Below are 22,590 nucleotides of genomic sequence, written 5' to 3' on the forward strand. Positions count from 1 at the left end.
CTTAAATCACGTCGACTATTATTGAACAGGTAACACATGACGTACGTCGTGCAATGTGCATAACGTCATCATGTCATATAAATATAATCATATATCGTGCGACGCTTTGATACCGTTTATTACACGCGCGCATACGAATATATTTTATCTTATAAAATATTATTAGTCGTACTTATGATAAGTACCTACTGTTTGATCGTCCTAGTAAAAACATGACAACGATATTACACATTAAAACAAAACGAAAATTTAAACATTCGTGTATTGGGCGGCATATCGTGCGTGTTTACAAACGCGTCGGTGTATATATTATGTTAGGTATATGCGCGGCAATTTTTTACGCACCCAATCGTATACGATAGCGTTACACGACGTACGGACGAGACGCGAGACGCGGGTGAATTTGTTAAAAAAAAAGGGGGGGAAAAAAAGGAAAAATTTAAAACGCGGACATACGATCGGACGGGAGACGACCGCGATTTCACGCGGCCGACGACAGGAGCGCGGCCGGTTCGGTCTTGTTGTTGGCCGCCGAGTCGTTGTTGGCCGACTTGACGTCGGACGACGGCGGCGATTGGGCGCCGCCGCCCTGCACCTTGTCGGCCGCGGCCCCCCCGCGGCGGCGTCTCCTCCGGCGGCGGCGCAAGCACACGCACAGCGCTATCAACACGGCCACGACGATCACCAGACCGGAACCGATGGCCCAGTACGGCATGTTCCGGTGCTCCCACTCGGCCATGCACTCCTTGAACACGGCCAGCGCCTGTTCCGGGGTCCGCGCACGCGTCGCTGTTCGGGTCGTCGCGCTCGTCGGCTCGCCGTCCCCGTCCACCGGTTCCGCACTGGACGGGGTGGCCCAGACCGTACAGGGCCACCTTGTGCGTCTCGATCCACTGGACGACGCGCCGGCACCGGCAGTGGGCGCCATGCTGGCCGGGCCGAACAGCCTGGTGGCACCGGTGACGTTGAGCCGGCCAGGCGGCACGTGGCGGCCAGCTGCACCGTCCAGGTCGACGGATGCCGTTTTCGGACACGTCCAGGCTGACCAGGTTGGGCATGATGCCCAGCGCCGGGTACGACTTCAGATCGCAGCCCCTGAGCTGCAGGGTTCGCAGCCCGACGGCGGTGACCAGCTGCCGCATGTCCTCCACCGGGTTGCCGTTCAGGTTCAGGTGGGTCAGCGATTTGGGCAGTCCGGCGGGCACGGACTTGACGGCGTTTTGCGACAGGTCCAGGAAGTCCAGCTCGCTGAGCGATCCCAGTGACACGGGATCGATGGTGTGCACCTTGTTGAACGCCAATCTCAGGTGCTTGATGTTCGGGTACGGGGCGAAACTGTTGTTGAGCAACTTGCCGATGTAGTTGTGCTCTAGGTTAAACGTCTACAATAATATAAATATATATTAAACGATACCGTTAAACGTGAGAATTTTCGTTAAAAAAAAAAAAAAAACAAAAAAACAAAACATATAAATACAATTTTTAGGTTTTTGTTCGGGGAGAGGGGATTGCACAAAAAATAGAACAGAAGAAAAGTACAAGTCATAATATAAGGGGTAAGATATTATATGTAGGTAAATCGAAGAGGCGTATTTCATAAAATAATGAATTAGCATATAAAATCTAGGAAGGAGCTTCGTTTTGCAGTGGTGAAATAAATTGAATCTCGGAGGATATTCCTAAACACAGTATAGGTATAAGTAATTTGATGAACTTTGTTATAGTACGCAAGTGCGCTGAGTGTTCATATTGTACACTTTTGTATACATAGCGCGCCGGTTATGGTGAAGTTCTATTTTTCTCGAAATATTTCGTCAAATAAGGTGCAAGTCCAGCGTGGCGTTTTAAACTCGATGAATCATCGACGATTTCCTGCTGGACACTCCCAGAAATAGAAAAAACCAACATAGATTTATGAATACCGACTAATTTTACGAATGCGTCTAATTATCTTCCTATTGTTTTGTAGATTATGAGAAAAGTATATTATATTATATAATATAATATAATACTCTTTTGGCGTGTATAGTTTTTTTTTTTTTTTTTTTTGTTTTACTTTAAATCGCCACGGAAGGACAAGAAAGGCGCATGCGAGTATATTTTCAAATTCCTGAATCGATGAGTATAATATACGCATTAACGAAATGTACAATATGTATAATGGACGAAATGGCGTGTTCGATGTTATATACACACACAACACACGGACCATAAATGCGTATGCGGTTCGAACTTCAAGTAATCAGTTTAGCGTGAGAAAACAAAATAACTAACTATTATTAATATTTATTACGACATCGATGGTGTGATCTATTTACAGGCGGTAATTTATAATAAAACCGCGGCAATATCTTTTTCTAATTTCATTTGTTGGCTCGATTTTTCGCTACGATTTAAGCATACGGCGGGTGTGTATGGGCCAATAAGTACTAATTGAAATATGACAGACCGCGGCCAAGTTCTACCAAACGTCAATAATAATGAATATAATTCAATTTTACAAGCTGAGAATTTTACATAACATCCAATCGGCCTATCGGAGAATCGATGGTCCATTATGATAATATATTGTCGGTAGCACTACTAGCACCTAATGCGATAAATACATTTATTAGTTACAACGACTTTTTAAACACGGAACGCATTCATTAACTCCCTACAAGCCCGTCAAATTTCAACTATTTAATTTATTCATTAACGTCTTGTTTTAACAAACCTCGACTTCTTCTAACTCGTCATGGGGCACTGACAGAAGTTCTTGAAAGGCACAGTTGACATACCACCCCTTCGCGTCTTTCGATTTAACACATTTCGTCCCATCTGCGACAAAGATGGACATGCCAAAAACAATGATCGCTGAAACAAAATAAAATATATCGTTAGGTACTAATCATTACATTTTGTTCGTCACGTATAAAACACATGAACAAAAATACAAAATGAATTCGGGTCGCCGATAATAGTCACAAGTCACAACACCGTAACAGTACGCGAAATTATTATTTCAAGATATCGTTGTTGGCGTACAACGCAAATCGCAATAACGGCGAATTACTCACTGGTGGAACCAAATCGTCAAATAATCACGTTTTTCCTTACTTCGTTAATATTATTAATTTAAATATTATGTCTAATGACTTAAAACACAACGTATAACAACACATTAGGTATTTATAATTGGTAACACTGTCTGTTAAATTTATTCATAAAAATACGTATAATATAGGTACATAAATACATAATTAATGATCGATGGTTTCATTAGTATAACATAATTAGTAGTAAACATACCTATTATTATGGTTCGATCACAATCCTACAAATCTTTCTTTAAATTTAACTTTTAATCGTAGTATAACGTACACGCGTAGGTATACCACTCAATAATAATATATAAATTCATTTTAATCATTAACTAATTTTTAGTTACTATAAATTCGCTCACTCAATTATACTATGTTATTAATAATAAAAAGTCATTCCTAGAAGTCGAAAATTTAAATAAAAATAATATAGTTCAAATTCGAATGATGATCGAACATAAATCCTATACATTTTGATTAAAGATCAAATTTGATGATACCGAATTAACATATTTAATATAATTATACATGTAATAACCTATAGAACCATTATAGCAGATATCATTAAAATCTAATTATTTGTGTATATTCGTTTATTCGACTTAAACTCTAACAATGTTAAAAGAATTTTTCATCTTACAACCAGAAGAAAATGTCAATATAGGTACGTGTAGTTTAATATCCATTAATATCATTATGAATATCTATCAGTTTTACTCGCATAAACTACGAGGGTTAAAAAATCATCTTTAAAATAATCATTTTAATCTTTGTGGAATAAACTCGAAAGTACTATACTCGAATAAACCTAAAACGTTTGCAAAACATTTAAGCAGACAATGTTGATTAATTAGCAATTTAATGTTTCGTATTTCATTTAACAGTAAATTTGCATAATTTAAAAAAAAAACGTATATCACACCCAAAGCCAATATGACTAAGATTTTAAGTATAAGTTTTGGAATATGACAATACATAATTATTTTTTTCACCGGTTTAGGTGACTAACTTAAGTCACTATGGTAACTAGCACGAAACCATAGTAAACATCATTGATGGGCATCATATTATTATGATGTCATCATAGGTTTATTTTTAAGAGTTTACGTAACAAAAAATGTTAAAATAGAATATTTTAGGTATATTAATTTAATCCCGACTAATACCGAAGTTGGTAAAAAAAAAAAAAAAATCGAAATTTAATATTGACATAAAATTTAAAAAGTTAAATAAACAAGTAATATTAGTTAACACTGAATAATAGTCATATAATGGATAAGTAAAAATGCGAATTGAACGATTGCGAGAATCTGGCACAATTTTTATATTTTAATTTATTATTACTGTTATTATTGGTACGAGAATTATACCTACCTACATTTTGAATGACCCCCGTGAAATTTTACATATTTATACGTATTTTATTAACCACGTATGCTTATAGTTTATAACCTGTAATTTTAATAGTAAGTAATGTATGTTATCTAAAGGTTTTATATCCCCAAAGCCAAAGCTATTAATTTTCCCATCGTTATCCTTTACAACATGCACTCGATTTCCTGTTCGAATTTATTTAGTATTGTGGTCACTCCACACTGACAATTTTTAAGCGTATTATTGTTGTGCACGGTAACTGGCAAGTTCCAAGGTGATTTTAACCAGTTGTGGCTTTTTCTTCTCAGATAAATAATTGGAAGTATGGGAATATATTACGGTGTCGGTTGAATTGTGGCGTTTTCCATAACTAAATTAAATACTAGTGATTTTATAATAGTCCAATTTTCATTTTTTATATCGTACTCTTATTAGTCCTCAACAGTTGTAATACAGTAGGAGCACCGGTTATAGGTAGGCGTAATGACCTTAAGACTAAATATCCATAATTATTGTAATTTTTTCAATGAGCTCTTTCCATGCATTGTTTTAAATATAAAAAATTGAATTTTTAACTTTAAAATTATACTGATTACTGTTGTAATGATTAGAGACAGTTAAACTAATTCTTTTAATTACCTATACGACACCGGCACACTGGTAAATTGTTATTGACCAACCATAATAACGATTTATACACGAGATAATAAACGCGTATTTTTAAATTTAATTGGTGTGAATTAACACGTCATTCCAGTGATCAAAAAGTAAAATCCAATTAATATTCAAAACTTAACTAGTGTGACACCCATCATACTACTGAACTAATAATTCAAAAATAGCCTTCGATAATGATTTATTACCATGAGTATAAAGAATTCGATCCTAAATACGTAATTTAACAAGCTTGGTCTACACATGAAACAACATAAATTTGTATTAAAACATTAATTAATCTAACAGTTAGTAAAAACATAATAGTATAACGTAAAATATAGTTTTAGTTATCTTATATAAACAAATAGGGCTTCATAGTTAGTGAGGGAGCTCACAAAAAAGGGGGAAAGGTTAATTCGTATGTATATATAAAAAATAAAAATATACCTATATATTTCGATTAAAAAAGTATAACAGTAATCAATATTCTATTTAAAATAATCACGTTCACTCTATTCTCATTATTAACATGATAACTGTAAAAACATAAATTTTTAAATTAGATACAAAAAGATTGCCAAATCTACCGTACGGGGTCTTTTATTAAATCTAATATAAAATACAAAAGAAACACATTTTCATTATGCACCAAGAAAAATTATAGAACATATAATTTTTCTTTAATGCAAACAATACTCTATAAATGCAATGATTACTTAAAAAAAAAAAATACCACAATTCTGCAATGGTCTGTATATCGTGTAGTCCGGCTTTTTGATAGTATAATCATTTGGGATAATAATTATCTCGCCGCACTGCTCAACTTATAAAAAATACACATTTAAAAGAAATGGAAAAGCGTCAAATCATAATTTAAATAACATTGAGGATAACATATCGAAGGTGAATCTTATAAAAAGTTATATAATTATCGATATATACATTTTAATAAAAATATCAGTAGACAGTAATTATATATTTATGTAAGTATAATTATTATTTTTTTTTCTATAAATGTGTCATTGAATATTGATCATTGGATTCGGATTTGTAATATAATACTCAAGTATTGTATCATATTGCATATTATTGAACTAAGTATTCTCTTCGCAAGACAAGTACATATACCTGATAGTTAGTAAATCACAATGTTCGAATACTATTTGAATAATTGAAACACTTTTAAAAATAATAATATATCAGTTTATTATTATACAAAAATACTATACTATAACACTATATTAATATACTATTATAGGTAGTTTGACCATTTTTTTTTCGAAACTAAACAAAGCCTACAGATTTGTTATGCTTCATCAAGTTTATATTTTTTTTTCATTTGAAACGTTTTACATAGAATTATTGAAGTAACAAACCCTAATTTAGCAAAAGACTATCATTACGTCTAAATACGTAATCATAATAAAAAAAAAAAAATCAACAGGTAAAAATTCACAAGTTTAACACCAACATTATATTTGGACGCGTGTATCAATTTCTCTCAAAATTACATAGGTATGTTTATGTCAATTTTCTCTAAACTTCACATTAAATTCATTTTAGATCAATTTTTAAACGTATTAAAATCATATAATCCATATGAGTACAGTATTCGGATAAAAAAAAAAAAATAAAAGAAAAAACAAGTCAATATATAATATGTATTGATATTTTTATATTATAATAAATTGTACATATTACTTTATCAATTATATTACGTCAAAAAAATGTTAAAAATTATTTAAAATTAACTAGAAATAATATAGATTTCTATTGTATTTATTTATATGATTTTTTTTGATTTTCTTATTTATCTATTGTTGGCTTGTCATAGCCACTAGAACGAACTACAGCTGCGATTTGAATACCTTTCAGAATATCAACTAAGACGAAAAGCTGGACAGTGGACTATTAAATTTTACTGTATAGATCGGTTGTGTGACATGTTCGAAAAGTACCTATACAAAAATAAAATACAAAAACTATCGCATTGATGGTGTGAAGGAGGAAGGTGGAATTAGCACATTAGTCATTCACGAATTGAGTGTGACATGGTACTGTATACTATTGTCTTTTATTTGCCGATATAATTAATGCAACCGATAGAACTGCAATCATGCACAGTCATTGCCGAGATTGTGAGTTGATACTTTTTTACATAATATTATTATAAGTGGACAAATATAAACTAGTGTTTATTTATTTTGGTAGACACGCGCAAGTCGAGTTGACTGTAGAACGAACCGGCTACTTTTGCGCACAAGATACCACTTGTTGCGCGCGAGAAAGTCATCGTTACACATATTAATCATTGTATTGTGTACCTACTGATCATTCTTAAAATTTGTCAATAACTACATATTATAACTGTAAAAAGAGAGTATTTAAATAATTATAATGTAAGCAATATACTGTTGTATTTATAAAGAAGAAAAAGTTAGCACACAATTCGAATGTATTAAATATATATCATTTTATTAATAGGTTATGGTGATTATACACGATATATAAGTGCTATAAACCTATAGCTATGTATAGGGTAATATTATATTGTTGTACACAATCTTTGGTGTTATTATTAGTAAATTCGCGTAACGCTCTGGAGAAAAAAAATAAAAATAATAGTTTTAACCAATTTTCCAAAGCAAAATAATGACGGTGGCGACGATGAAGACAGAGCCGAGTTCGTGTCGAATTAGCGATTTCACGAGATCAACGGGTTCGTACGCATTATGAGCAGATGATTTTTCGAATCGAGTACGGCCGGCGTAGCGGCAGATGAAGCACGTTATAAGTATAGAAAACCGTTTTTGGTCATCGACCATGCCAACCGCTACCGAGTGCGGTAATCGTTTTTCCTTACACGGTTCACCGGGTAATAACTCGAAATGAGCGTACTGCAGAGTGGGAACTATAATATACAAGTTTGTTATTATACTATTTTTTTTTTTACTCTACAGAAAAGAAAACGACAATCGATTTGTGTCATCGGTAGTTGGTGGACTGTGAAGGACATTCGTAAGTTCCACAGCAGTGGAAGACACGTATACAAACGTTATTTTTCACTCGTCTACACATATAGTCAATTCAGAAATAAAATGACATATTCACAACTATCGATTATATTCGTCATTCTGTTGCTCATTATCTCATTATCATATCTATACATACATACGTATACAAAATTTAAAGCCACAACATTTGTATATTCGATTTACAGTCAAAATGCAATTAAGACGTATTATTATAATATGATAGGCACATATTAGTATAGCTAATGTATTTTTTCGCTAAAATTTAAAAGATACCTACGGCACACATTTGTTTTATTGGTATGTTTATACATAAACCACATATATTAGCCTATATACTTAATATATTGATTGTATTTACAATTTACTTACTACAAATTACATAGTATTCGAAAAGAACATTATTGAAATTTAGGTGCAAACAATTCTTGTCCCGGGTCAAAAAAAAAGTAATTTGATACGCAGTTTAATACACAATACTAAGTATATTTTTACAGTATTATTCAAAAGTAAAAGAACAACTATGCACTTTATATCACTGTTGATATTTTTTTAATTAATTTTTTAAAGAACTGACTCATAATAGATATTGTATAAATTTATAATTAGACCGACATATTATAATGTGTAAAATTGCACATCAGCGCAAGTTCTGATAATTAATTGTTTAATTAATTCGAAAAACAAACGATGTATTCTTACATCTATATACAACGCATAGTATGACGTAGGAATATGATGCAAAATATAAATTGAATAATTTTAAATTTTTTATATCCTATTCTATAGATATATTTATACATTTTCTATATAATAAATATGATATATAATTCATAGATATAAGTTTATAAATTATAATTATCGCACATATGTGAACATAACTTTTATTTTATACCTATGCACTAAATTAGCAAAAATAAGAGTATTTCTTTTTAACATTGTAATTTTATTATTCAATGCACAATGGAAACTATAAATCTATAAATTCATAATTATCTACAAGAGTTAATTATTTATCCTTATCAGTTAGAAAAACTGAATAAATATCACGTATTTGTCAGAAAGTAATTTTTGGTATCAATCATTATACACAAATAATTAAAGAATTGCGTCAAATACATAAAGAATGAGTAAATACTAAATAGTAATATAATTTAACTACTTCGTTATCATACATTTTCATTTATTATATTTTTAACTCAATTTCGGGATACCGATGAATGAAAATTAACTTATGTTTATATAACTAAGGATGAGCAATAAATAGCCCGTAAGCCGCATTTGGACCGCCTAACTGTACAGTTGGTGTTACACTTCAAATCACTTAATACAATTTTAGCGTTTATCTATATTTTATTCTATTGTTTTTTTAACATTAAAACATGTTACAAATATAAATAAATAATTATAAAAAGTAAATGTTATTGACTTCATTTTTCTTGCTTTCTATACTCTCTGGCCTGCTAGATGTTAATTTCTAGAAATGGGCCCTCTAGAGTAACTTTGAATTGCCCATCCAATCAGTTTAATGATCAAATGAATAATGATTATATTGACTGATGCTAATGCTATACGATTATTCGATATTGTACATGGTATTTTATATTAAACAAACTTAGAATTTATAAATTAGTTTTTAAATAAAATAAATATCTAGAAAAAAAAATCTTATTAGAGAAGACTTTAAATTTGATAATAGAGACAATTAATTTAAATGCACGAAATTGAACATTCGCTGTAAGTAAATTTGCATTTGCTATGTTACTCACTGTAAGTCTTGGTCAATAAAAAAAAATACTCGTACAAGTATGGTTTCCTCACAACGACGAAAAAAAAAACTAAAAAACAGTTCAATTTAAATTATAAACATTTTGTTTAGATTTGTATAATAAAAAAATTATAATTTCTATAGAAAACTCAAATTAACTTTTTAAACACTAGTTGTTTATCACTTTATCAAACAGTCAGGCCTTAAAAGTTTTCATTTAAATAAAGTGTGCATTTATAATAATCCATTTTGAAAATAAATCTTTAATTTACTGCTGAATATGTATTAAGAACATATTAATTATTAACTTCTACGACCTAAACATATTTAAGGGTATATTTATTCCATTATTTGACACGCTAATTATACAGATACTTACATTTATACATAAAATATTTGTAAATTTAAACATTTAAACTGATAGATGTAAAAAGTGTCGGTTGATTATACTCAATTAAACATGGCATATTTTTTTTGGTTTTCAATTGCAATGGTTAGTTTACGCTGACGCGCACAGCTATAGGCCTACCCATGATTTAGCATAGACGAAAGAAAACTCGGGCGTTACACTATAATTCATGAAAATCATCAGGAAATAAGGAAATCTATTCTCGGCCATTGTCGAACTGTTATAATACTGCAGCTGCTATTATTATTATTATTATTGCTATTATCATGTTCCCTATTGATAAACAACATAGACTCTATGAACCATGTCCTCGTCCAACGGGGAGTATCATGCAAAAGAAAGTGGAGAAAATACGACAAAGCGGTGGAAATATTCGAATATATAATGTTATGAAAAATGAAAAAAAATCTAAATTGCACTTTCTAATCGAATTTGTTGTTAAAGCATTTATAATATACAGTCTCCAAGTCATTATAAAATCTATAGAGATCCACTTTTACAGCCTTACCTATATAAGTACATATCAATATAAAGGTAATATATATAATTGTAAACGTTATAAACACGTGGTATTCTTTTTATAGATACTATATCAACGAAGAGTTAACAGATCATTTACAATAATTATATAATTACTCAAAGAAGAACATATTAAAATTACGATTTTTTTTTAAATTTTTTTTTTTCTATTCAAATAATAATTTTAAAATTTATAGAAGTTAGTACAATTTATGTTTCACTCATTTAATTACCGTTATTTTAAAAACTAATTTAAGTTATTTTGTTAAATTTAAAAATAATCAAATTAGATAGATATAGGATTATAAAGATATCAAATACATATATGATATTTTTTTCTCTATGCTTCTAATTAATTTCTAATCCTGATTAATAATACTTAAAAATTATTTAAAGATAAACATTGTACACACTATATAGTTTTATCTAATACATCTAGGAAACCTTAGTTACCTACAATCTAAACCTAACGTTTTTTTAAATAACAGAATAATTTTATGATTTAAAAAAAAAAAAATGCTATTTTAAGATTACAAATTATATTAAAACGTATAACAATAAGGTTAGGTTGCAATATTGTACAACTAAACTTTATAACTTATACATCTCATTGACCGTTATACTATTTATTAAAATGATATTAACGTGAAGAATATTTTAGTGTTTATTCATTTTTTTCCGTATAAATAGCTTTTATTGTTTAATATCCATTTAAGTTTTTAAAAATGCTATTTTATCAACCGAGTTAACTAATATTCACATATAATCATTATTTGATGTTGTGATGGTATTATTGTTTTCAAATTCAAAATATTAATTATAAGCCAAAGTATGCAGTAATGAGAATAAAATATGAAAAGAGTAACAATAATACACGGAAGTCTCTGTGTTTTATCAGTATTATTTTATTTTGAATGTTTGAAAATGTATTTTCATTATGATCACCATATCACTGAAATTATTGTTTGTCACGTGCGCATAGGCCGTATATTAGAAAATACAAACGATAAATAACTTATTATACTCACTTAAAATTCCAATTGTCATCATATTGTGTGCTCTTGTATTTCAAGACGTTGATCTCTTATTGTAAAATAATATTTTCAGTCATGTTACTGCAACGTACCATAACGAAAAAGACAGTGTTTAATGAAATTCCAAATTATGCAGGGTTGAAAAAATATCTTTTGAAAATAACACAACTCGTAGCCCTGGAATAAAAAATAAATATATTTTTAGCCAAGTACTTATTTTTATTGTATTTATTCGATTACTTAACTATTATTGTTTATAATGCTAAAAACTATGTGCCAACAAAGTAAAATTAATTGGCTCGGGCATACCTATATTTTTGTCGTCAAAAAATGGTTATGTCGTACGCCAGACATATCAAACGTAAAGTATCAACTAGGCCAACAATTTTAAATAACATACAATGCAAGTTACACCGAAAATTTATATATATAAAAACATTTTTTACAAATGTAAAACAATTATCGTTGGAAAAGTACATGTATATAATATATATATTACCCTAACATAATTACGAGACAAATTAAAAATTGTGTTTATTTTTTCTCTTAATGTTCCAATGATCCTGGTGGTCAGGAGTGCATAAAAAAGATCCAGGCACACGTGTATTTTTTACATTTCTACCAAACTCGTTTTATAGCAATATGCGATCTACTCGAAAATAGTATTGAACACTAAATTTTAATATACTATATTAATATTTATTTTTATAACAACTAGTATATTTTATGAATTTACATATTATTTTTTTTATCCAAAACTAAATATGTCAAATTATCAAATATTGTACCAATGAATGAATGAAGAAATTAGAAACACTCAACCAAGAGTGCCTTTCAAGTATATACTGGTGAAGTCCATTTACTTTTATATCGTATATACAAACACAACCCGCCAAATGACCTACATAGACTAAATATGTAATTTTATAGAGGTAGTGCTTGTATCAATAACATTTTGACTGTAATTTACTGTTTTATGTGTTAACCAGTGTTCATTTAATGTAGCGTATATGCCTTCCACCGATCACCGTGAATTGTCGCTCCCGGTTCTCAACTTTTCTTTGAATAATTGGCAAATGTTTTTCTATCAAGTTTTTCAACTAAGAAAATTCAGCGCTCCAAAATATCGTTGTAGTACCAACATAGATCAAATAGGCTACTCATGGTCCCTGCACTCGTACTCGTGAACCTTAATTTGGTTTATTCGTTTCATTTTCTTCGGTTCAATTTCATCGTTATCTATTAGCTCTATATTTTTTTTTCATTTCTAATCTTTCGATCAATACATAACACAGTTCTTAGTTATATTTTCTTTTTCCTTGAAAAAAAAGATTCATCGATTTCCACATTATAACCTTGCTTGTCTATTTATGACGTATAGGAAAACAATCGATCACAACATATTTACACAAGTTACATTAAACAACTACAGTATATGGTGAGTAACCATAAAGAAGCCGGCAAGCTGTACCAAAAAAACTGTTATTATAGCACACCAACCTTATTTATATTTAATTTCAATTTGCTCATACATTATACATAATTAATTGATACGCCCATTAATGTAGCAATAAACCAGACACCCGATTATTTATTGAGTGAAAACTCCATAGTTGAAAAGTATATTCACGAATATTTAAATAAGTCTAATTTTAACAAGTGGTACACTTCCACTAGTTTTAGTCGGACAATTCACTAAAAATAACCTACTGGAATTTTACACGGAGTATTTGGCCACCGATGTGGCTCAATTCCAATTATATGTTGTAAATTTGGATAAATTACGAAAAGAAAATGTTTATTTGAATTATATCTATACCAATAAACACAGTTTTTTTTTTAAAAGGTACATACTTTTCAGTAAAAGCATTTTATTCTTCTAGGTTATCGCCATTCATCAAAACCATTTTTTCTTTTAAAAATCACTTTAAAACTTTTATTATTTTATTTACATGAATTTATTTTGATTACACAATAGACGACGTTGTTGAAGTTTTTAAGGTTGTTCTTTGCATAAAAATAGTTAAAATAAAAAGCATGGTCCCAGTTAAGTGAAACAAACAATTTCAAAGCTATTTTAATATACTAATAAAAATTAGTATATTATTTATAATGGACACTTGTCTAAGTAAAATATAGAAGTTTAAAAACAAACTTCAAAATAATACAACAATTTTTTGTTTTTATAAACTAAAAAATCGTTAACAGTTCATATTATAATTACATTGTCAACACATTAAGTAATAATCTATTAAATACAAATAATATAATTTGACTATACCTACTATTTGGCAATAAACTTCTATCCCAAAATGATCGATTTCGACTCCTAACTTCTAATCATATCAAATTGCCAATCAAAATACTAATATATAAGCTATTCCTTAAGCCAATGTGGACATACGGTAGACAAATATGGAACTCCGCAAAGATCTCGAACATAAACCGTATACAGCGTTTTCAATCTAAAATCCTCCGTACTATAACAAAAGCACCTTTTCATGTTTCAAACCAGTCCCTACATCTCTTCTATCCCAAGATGTTGCAAAAACCTTCTACAAACGATTTAACTTAAATTTACAAAACCATGTAAATCCCTTATTAAAAAGTTTTGCTTCAGTTAACATTCCTGGTGATTCTCCTCAAAAAAATAAAAAATAAAAAAACGTTGGGATTGGGACCTACTCATCTAAAATTAAAAACCCAAACATTATACTTAAATACATGGTAATTATTACTTTAATTGTAATTAACTAATTTTCAAAGTGCTATTACGGAAGGCTTCTTTATTCTGTCACTCTAGTTATAAAATCTTTTATCTGCACTTGCACTTATTGTTCAAAATGTAACAACTTGTGAAAATAAATATTTTAGGTTTAAAAAAAAATTGATCACGCGCCATTTAAGTAAATATTATTAATAACATTTTATATAGTGAAACCTCTACTAACTGACTTCTCCCAATAGTGGACAGTTTTTTGGGAACGGGGACATTTCCACTATTTTTCAACGAGAAAATCTCCGAATAGCGAACAGATATTATTTTAATCTTAATTTAAAAATAGTAACAAAACGACAAAAAAATTCACTTACACTAGTTTAACGATAAATCACTCATTAAAAAACCGAATTCAACTGTATTTATACAAAATTATTGTATCATTAAAACATTAAATAATAATATTATTATTTAATTTAACCTACCGTATATTTTATCCTTTTTTACATTTACCCTTTAAAAATATTATAAATTTACCCACTCCGAATAGCGAACTAAATGTTGATGACCTAGAGTTTTCACTATTTCGAGGTTTCACCGTATATATTTCGGAAGTTCTTGATCAATAGGTTCAAATACTGCAAAATAATTAGTGGAAAATGAAGTACGATTGAAATAATATGTTTACATATTACATGGATTAAATCTTCAGTACACCTTCAAAAATATAGCTAATGATAGGTGTTAGGACACTAATTAATAACAATAAATACTTTTAACTCTGTAAATGGATACATACTCTTTTTAAGTTTTTATGTATTGAACAAATGCACTTTTGATCACTCGTTTATTAATAATAATAATACAATTTTTCATTTTAATAATTAAATAGCCATACGATAAATCGATAGAATATATCAATGATATTAAATAAATAAAACATAGAAGTTTGCAATATATGTTTTCGAGAAAAAAAATGTGATTTGTTGCAGAATAATTGTAGACTATAAAATACTGAGATATTATTTTATTGCTAAAAAAATAAGTCGGTGCACGGATTTCAGTCGATTTTACACAGTTGCTTAAATAGGTATCTAATATTTTAAACGCATCCAGGCGCTTATAGTTTTTCCCTATCATTTGACACGCGTATACTAGCCAACCGTTAAGTAAAAATGAGTAAATAATTAGGCAGGTTCGAATTTTTTTTTATCATGGTACTGTGATTCTTTCATAACATTTGAATACACTTCCCATGAAGTATGAATAGATATTATATTATTACCGTAAAACATTGCTACACTTTTAACTGTTGAAATACAAACCAAATCACCGCAGGTGTATTTTATTTCGATTGAACGGGATATCAGCGATACCAAAAAAAAAAAAACAAAGAAATAAATATGTATATAAATTATATCAGTGCGTATTTTACCCCTTATTTTACTTATCTATATAAACGTTTGATATTAAATGCATATTTGTATTGATATTTTCTAAATAGACAAAATACTAACCTTCTATTATTAAAGGATTAATGAAATTTATTACAAATTATTCGAAAAATTTTTCAATAACGGTATAATATTTGCTTGACTGACTCATGTACATGTTTTAACAGATATAGATTTCTACATGGACTTCTATTGTAGTTGTTAGTTGTAGGTACACTAATATAAAATTTGTGTGTGGAATAACTGCTAATTGTAAAAACTGATATTCACATACTTACTCTATATTTTTTGATATTCATGATATCAATATTCCTACTGGTATTCACCACGATTGCGTAAATAATTTTTAAATTAACTAAACAGTTTGACCTATAACATTAAATTTATTATCCTATCATCCCGATAACAAATTTTATTCTATATAATTATAGGTAAATGGAAATTATGAGCTACTCATAGTTTTATTTTGAAGTTTTTGTTAGTGCGACATTCAGTTAGAGTATGCCTTATGGTTTATATTTAGATAAACTCCACATGAGAGACGTCACATTGTTGGTTCTTTTTTTTAATCATTATAGGAAACTGCGTGTGATACTAACGCTGATATGACCGATACGTAACCTACAACAATTTTTTTTAAACATTGGACTTTGTCTTGATATTTTTTTAGTAGGTAGACCGGACCTTGCCATATCATATAATCACTGTATTGATAGTTTCTTCGATGAGATCTAATTTTCTGATGTGTAATTATAAGAAGCTCGTTCAAACATCAAACATTATTTCCTACTATTTTCAATAATATAATGTTTTATTTATGTTATTTAATTTTTTCATTCTTTAAATAATAGGTACCTATATTTTTTATAACAATAATGTAGACCACCTATTGTATTGAAAATGTGGTGAGTACCGTGCAGACCTTGAAAATATGTGGACCACGTTAAAATATCCGTATAAAAAATTTTTATTTTAAAGATAAATACGATGTATTTGTCATTGTGTAACCATAGAAGCAAAATTAATTTAGCTATTGAAAGTATAACTTAAGACAAACATTAGAAAATTATTACAAGATATTTATCAATAATAAAATGACGAATGAAGATTTTTATTATATTGTCTTAAGAACGTATTAATTAGATTTATTATACAAAATATGTAAAATTAAAATATATTATTTATTTTATTCAATACATATTATAGAAAATCAAGTATAAGTATGCCAAAGTATGAAAACCTTAATTTAATTATAGATAGGTACCCAATTTGTTTATTAGGTACGGAATGTGAACACACAAATATCTAAAAAAAATTAAGAGAAAAAAATAACTCAATATGGTTCTAATAAACATTTTCTATTTAAGAACGAATCTTAGCAATTCCCAATGACTGGCAATCGAGATGCATTATGGGTTAAAAAAAAAAAATAGGACAATATCTATAGCTAAGTGCAATGGTCCAATAAATTTATTTTATAATCGATAAAAAACCCAGAGAAAAAATGTTTCTTAATTTTACGATATAGGTTGAATTGTGTATTAATTGATTTATAAAACTGTTAAAAAATAATTTTTGAACATTTTTTATGTGAATTAAATAATATAATTTCAATATATAAAATAATAATTATAATTTCTGTGAATATTATTCATTTTTTAAACAAGTTTTATCAAATTTTAATATATTATACTAATAAAAACGTAATTCAATATTAGGTATTTATATAATATATGTATAGATACATAAAATTATGTTCTTTATCTTAAATACAAATTTGAATTAACTAAAAAGGTAAAATTAATATAGGTTAGCATCGTTAACATATAATTATAGCTATAATAAACCTATAATACATAATACATTTAACATTAAAGATTATTAAATTTTAAATTTACAATAGATTATGTACAATCATTGTAACAATTCTCATACAACTAATTTATTTTATACTCGTATTGTTAATTATACGATATTTTAGTCGACAATTATTTAAAAAATTATTTTTTGACTTTTGTATTAACCTACAAAAAATATTATAGGTTAATACAAAAGTCATTGACCTTATACTTTGCAGATACTATAGGTCTGAAAGGCTTTAAAGTATTAAGTAATGCCTTATATATGGAGGGTGGAATACAGGAAATCTACTACCAATTTTGGCAAACGGTTGTAGGGAATAATTTAGAGCGCGCTAAAAAACATCTGCAGTAATAAAATGAAAAATATGCCTCTTGTCCACTTGGTCCGTTTGTAATGAACACACACAATATGTATTATTATTATTATTAAATACCTGGTGGTTGGAAAGCAGGAGGGACAGATGTTCGAAAATCGCGTGTGTCTACGTATAGTGAGAGGTACAACGGTTGCGAACACACAAAAGAGTTCCCCACGTTACACCAGCACGCCACTGCCAGAATTATATAATACACGAAATTCAAACGTCCCTTAGACTCTCATTCTCATATTATAAAATCTAGTGATGGTGGCGTACATCATGTGTGTAATAATACCCGCGTCATGTTTTTTAAAACACATTAGTGCGGGCGGCAACATTAAGAAAATAAACAAGACTTTATTTTATCGATAAGAGAGCAAAACAAAATTAAATGAAATTTATACTATAGTACATACAGCGTGTACAATTTTATATTATGTTATAAACTGCAGCTCTGTGCAGCTGAGGCAGTAATATAATACGACGATGTTACCAGCACACAGGGGTTTACAATTATACAGGAACATAGGGTATATTATTTTGCAACATGTCTATTATGTATTTTAGTTAACACCTACCTAAGATGACTGGTTGTATTAACTATATAAAATATAATATTGTATAAAATGTACAAAAACTGTTTAAATGACAGTAAACTGATAATAAAGGTATTTCTTTTTCATCGTGTATGTACCAACAACTGTTATCTTGTAGAAAAATATATTAGAAATGTATAAATTGTATACACTTGATGAAACCATTCAATAATATTTTGACATCTCAACACTTACGCATTCATGAATAATCTACAAACCTATTCTTTGAAAAAATAAATCCTTTAATATAACGAAAGTCGAAAACTGTTTTGAATACAATATTTCAATAATTTATTTCGAACTGTCAACTTTAGTTTACAAAAAAAAAACTACTCTAATTGTATTATAATACATAGTATTTGTTAAAAGTACCAAATTTTATAAACTATTATCATTTTTAAAATTTTAATTATTAACTTTTAATTTATGCCAAAATAAGTAGTGTTTAAAATATTCTAGTTTTCGTGAAAGAAAAAATAATACTAAAAATTAAAACTATAATAATTTTATTTCAAAAGTGCTTGGAAATTAATTACTTGATGATTGTTAAGTAAAAATTAATGAAATCATATAATATTTTACTTTTTATTAAATATTTAAATGTATATTTGACATATTTAGACAAAGTAGTCTACTAGTTATAACTCAATATATTATTTTAGTATAGCTTTGGCTTGATGATATTTTATATTCACAAAATAACTAATGGCAGCTAACGAATACAAAATCAATTAATAGTTTTTTAGTTTTAAAAACAATTATTAATAGACAATACCTACTAATTTTGTACTAAAAATAAAATATAATACATTATAGAAATGTCAAAATGACAAATGATTCTACAAATCTTGTTAAATTTCATAATCATTAATAATAATTAATATTTTATTATGAATTGTAAGTCGTGAAAGAAAAATTAACAAGAAAAAAGAATGATAAAATTGATCAATTTTTATGAGTATAAATTTTAAATAGATACTACAATATTTATAGCCATAACTACTGAAAGATTTTTGATGTTATCTTAACATAATAAATTAATAACATATAATATTAAAAAAAACTAAACAATTACCTAAACTTAATTGTAAATCTCAAAATAAAGTTCGTATAAAACTTCAATTAATCTAATAAATAATTGGTTATAAATGTTATAATAAATAATAATCTAAATTATGTTGTAACTGTTATAGCTAATTAATATAAATAGGTATAATACCAGTTTCCGCGCTATTTTTTATCAATTTACCAGCTATTCACATTCCTCATAGTTCTAATGATTCTAGCTGTCCGAGTATAAAATATAAAACAGAAGTATATAGGTAAAATATAAAAACGTTTATACGTTGTCATCATTTCAAATGAAATTTAATCTCGATAGAAAAAACGAACAAAAATAATAATAATTGTAATCATGATAAGAAAAAAAAAAATGTTTTTTTTTTAAATTATTAAAAAATACTGAATTGAAAAATGACTGATACGAAAATAAAACGTTTCTAGTATAACTTATTATGTGACCAAAGTAAATGTTCACATTCAAGACATTTTGTCCACAATAATGGGTATGTATGCCGTTAATTGGTTAACACAAGGGTAGCCCTTATAGTTTAAATTGATTTAAACATTTTCACACAAAACAAACTTTTTCAGATAATTTATCCAGTGTGAAATCAATGTTATAATATAAACATTTAAAGGGGATCCGAGAAATGATTTTCAGCCTTTAGCTAACACGCACAACAGGAAACGATTTCATTCAGCTAGATATCCAATTGATTTGGTAATCCGATGAAAACTTCTTAAAACAAATATGAATTTTGCATCAAGTCTTCATAAAATCAGATACGTGTTTAAAATGTTTACGTTTAAGGTAAAACTATGGCGCCTTTTCTATCAACATTCCCTCTCATAAAAAAATTAATTACCGGAAATCACCTACATATATAGATACAAAAAGTTTGCAAGAACTTTTAATTTAATATTTCTAAACACTAGTTAAAATTCGGGTTTCATATTTGTCTTATTTAGGAATCTAACTTTTGAGATAACAAATGAATTTCTTAGACAGTTTTCTATGGCTAGAGCTACACCCCTTAGTTCAATTTTTTTGTCATTCATTTTAATATTAACTATTACGGAACGAAATTGTTATCAGATTATATCAAATAAGATCCTTAACAATGAATAGGTATTTATTTTTTTTTAATTTCTATTTTTGAACGAATTGTATATAGGATTATAATTGTTTTGTTGCGTATAGAAACCGGAAATTGTACACGCTTGTAGTATGGGCTTTCCTAAATTGTTTTAAAAATAAAACAAGCTTGATTTTTACATTAGATTATTTCATTATAAAAAATTATCATGCTTATTGATTATTGAATGACGTTTAAAGTTGAAGATTGTGGACCCCAAATATCTGAAAAAATTTACTATTCGAAATCATGGTATTATCTCCCTCGCCTCCCTAAATACATCTTTAGTTGAGATCGATTGCCCCCAAATTTTTATTATTTCTCTAAATTCTAGAAAAAAATAAATACCAATGACTAGATTTCAAATCTAGAAATCAAAGGATAATCCGGAACTGGTATAACATTATAAACTTATTAATATTATTATTATTATTGCATCGTACGTACCGTGGGCTGTGAAGGTTTCAGTCTCCGGACACGTGCAGCGTTCACGTATGTGAATAATTTGAAAGCATCCAGTGACTTGCCTATGAATTACGACGAACACACTGTCGATAATATCAATATCGGATCGATCGACAGGGGCACAAAAATGAGTTTTGAAAAAAAAAACCAGTAAAAGAGTTAAAACGCAGACGATGACGAAATTACAAAAGCCGTTAGAAAATCATACGAAACGGACGAACGCACGTTGTGAACTGATGTTTATTATTGTTTTGGCAAACCACCGGCGGCCGGCTAGTGGAAGACCGTCGAATAAAGGGTAGGGAGGGATACGCGACGGATGATTGACGGTAGTGGCGGCAATCACGAAGACGGCGCGCGGCGGAGCGCTACCTACACATCGGAACCGCAGGTATAAAAATCTGCGAGATTACTTTTCGATTCACAATAATGAAAAATAATTAATGACAATAATACCTATTAAAATTTGCTGTTCGTAGCCAGTAGGACAGATAGATTATGCATAGGTCCTGCGTATTACATTTCCCGCGTTGTTGCACTTTACTATCACATTAAACCTAATCTCGCTGAACAGTAACTGATGAGTGATGACTAAGGTTTTAAAATAATATTATAAATTCATTATAAATGTGTTTGCATAACGTGTCGTAAACGACGAATATCCCCACAGATAACCGATATGTAAAACAAAATTACAACAAAATCAAAACAAGTATGGCAATTTACAAAATTTTAGGATTGCAAAATAATTTTTTAAAGAATATCACTCACAATCTCACGTCTTATACTTCCACATAAGTTAATTAATATATTAAAGTTTTTAATTTTCATTGTCTAACTAATAATGTAAAAGGCATTGTCCTTCTATATTTAAAAAAATAATAATAACACTATTTACACTGGTAAATAAATATTAAGTACTGTACAATTAAGTAATGACTTAATAGTTTCAATTTTATTTCTATACGATCTAAACTTAAATTTCTGTTAATTCCACACGATATTGTGGAATAGTATTATTTATTATATAAAAAGAAAGGAAATAAACATAATACATCAAT

The 22,590-nt window shown here is 28.9% G+C and overlaps 1 pseudogene; it reads right to left on the reverse strand.

Moving 5' to 3' along the window:
* Window positions 1–386: 386 nt before the first annotated feature.
* LOC112599855 lies at window positions 387–21,793 on the reverse strand (annotated as a pseudogene).
* Between the last annotated feature and the right edge of the window lie 797 nt (window positions 21,794–22,590).

The sequence above is a fragment of the Melanaphis sacchari genome, unplaced genomic scaffold (assembly GCF_002803265.2).
Source record: "Melanaphis sacchari strain LSU unplaced genomic scaffold, SCAv2.0 Contig55_pilon_pilon, whole genome shotgun sequence".
In the NCBI taxonomy this organism is placed as follows: Eukaryota; Metazoa; Arthropoda; class Insecta; order Hemiptera; family Aphididae; genus Melanaphis; species Melanaphis sacchari.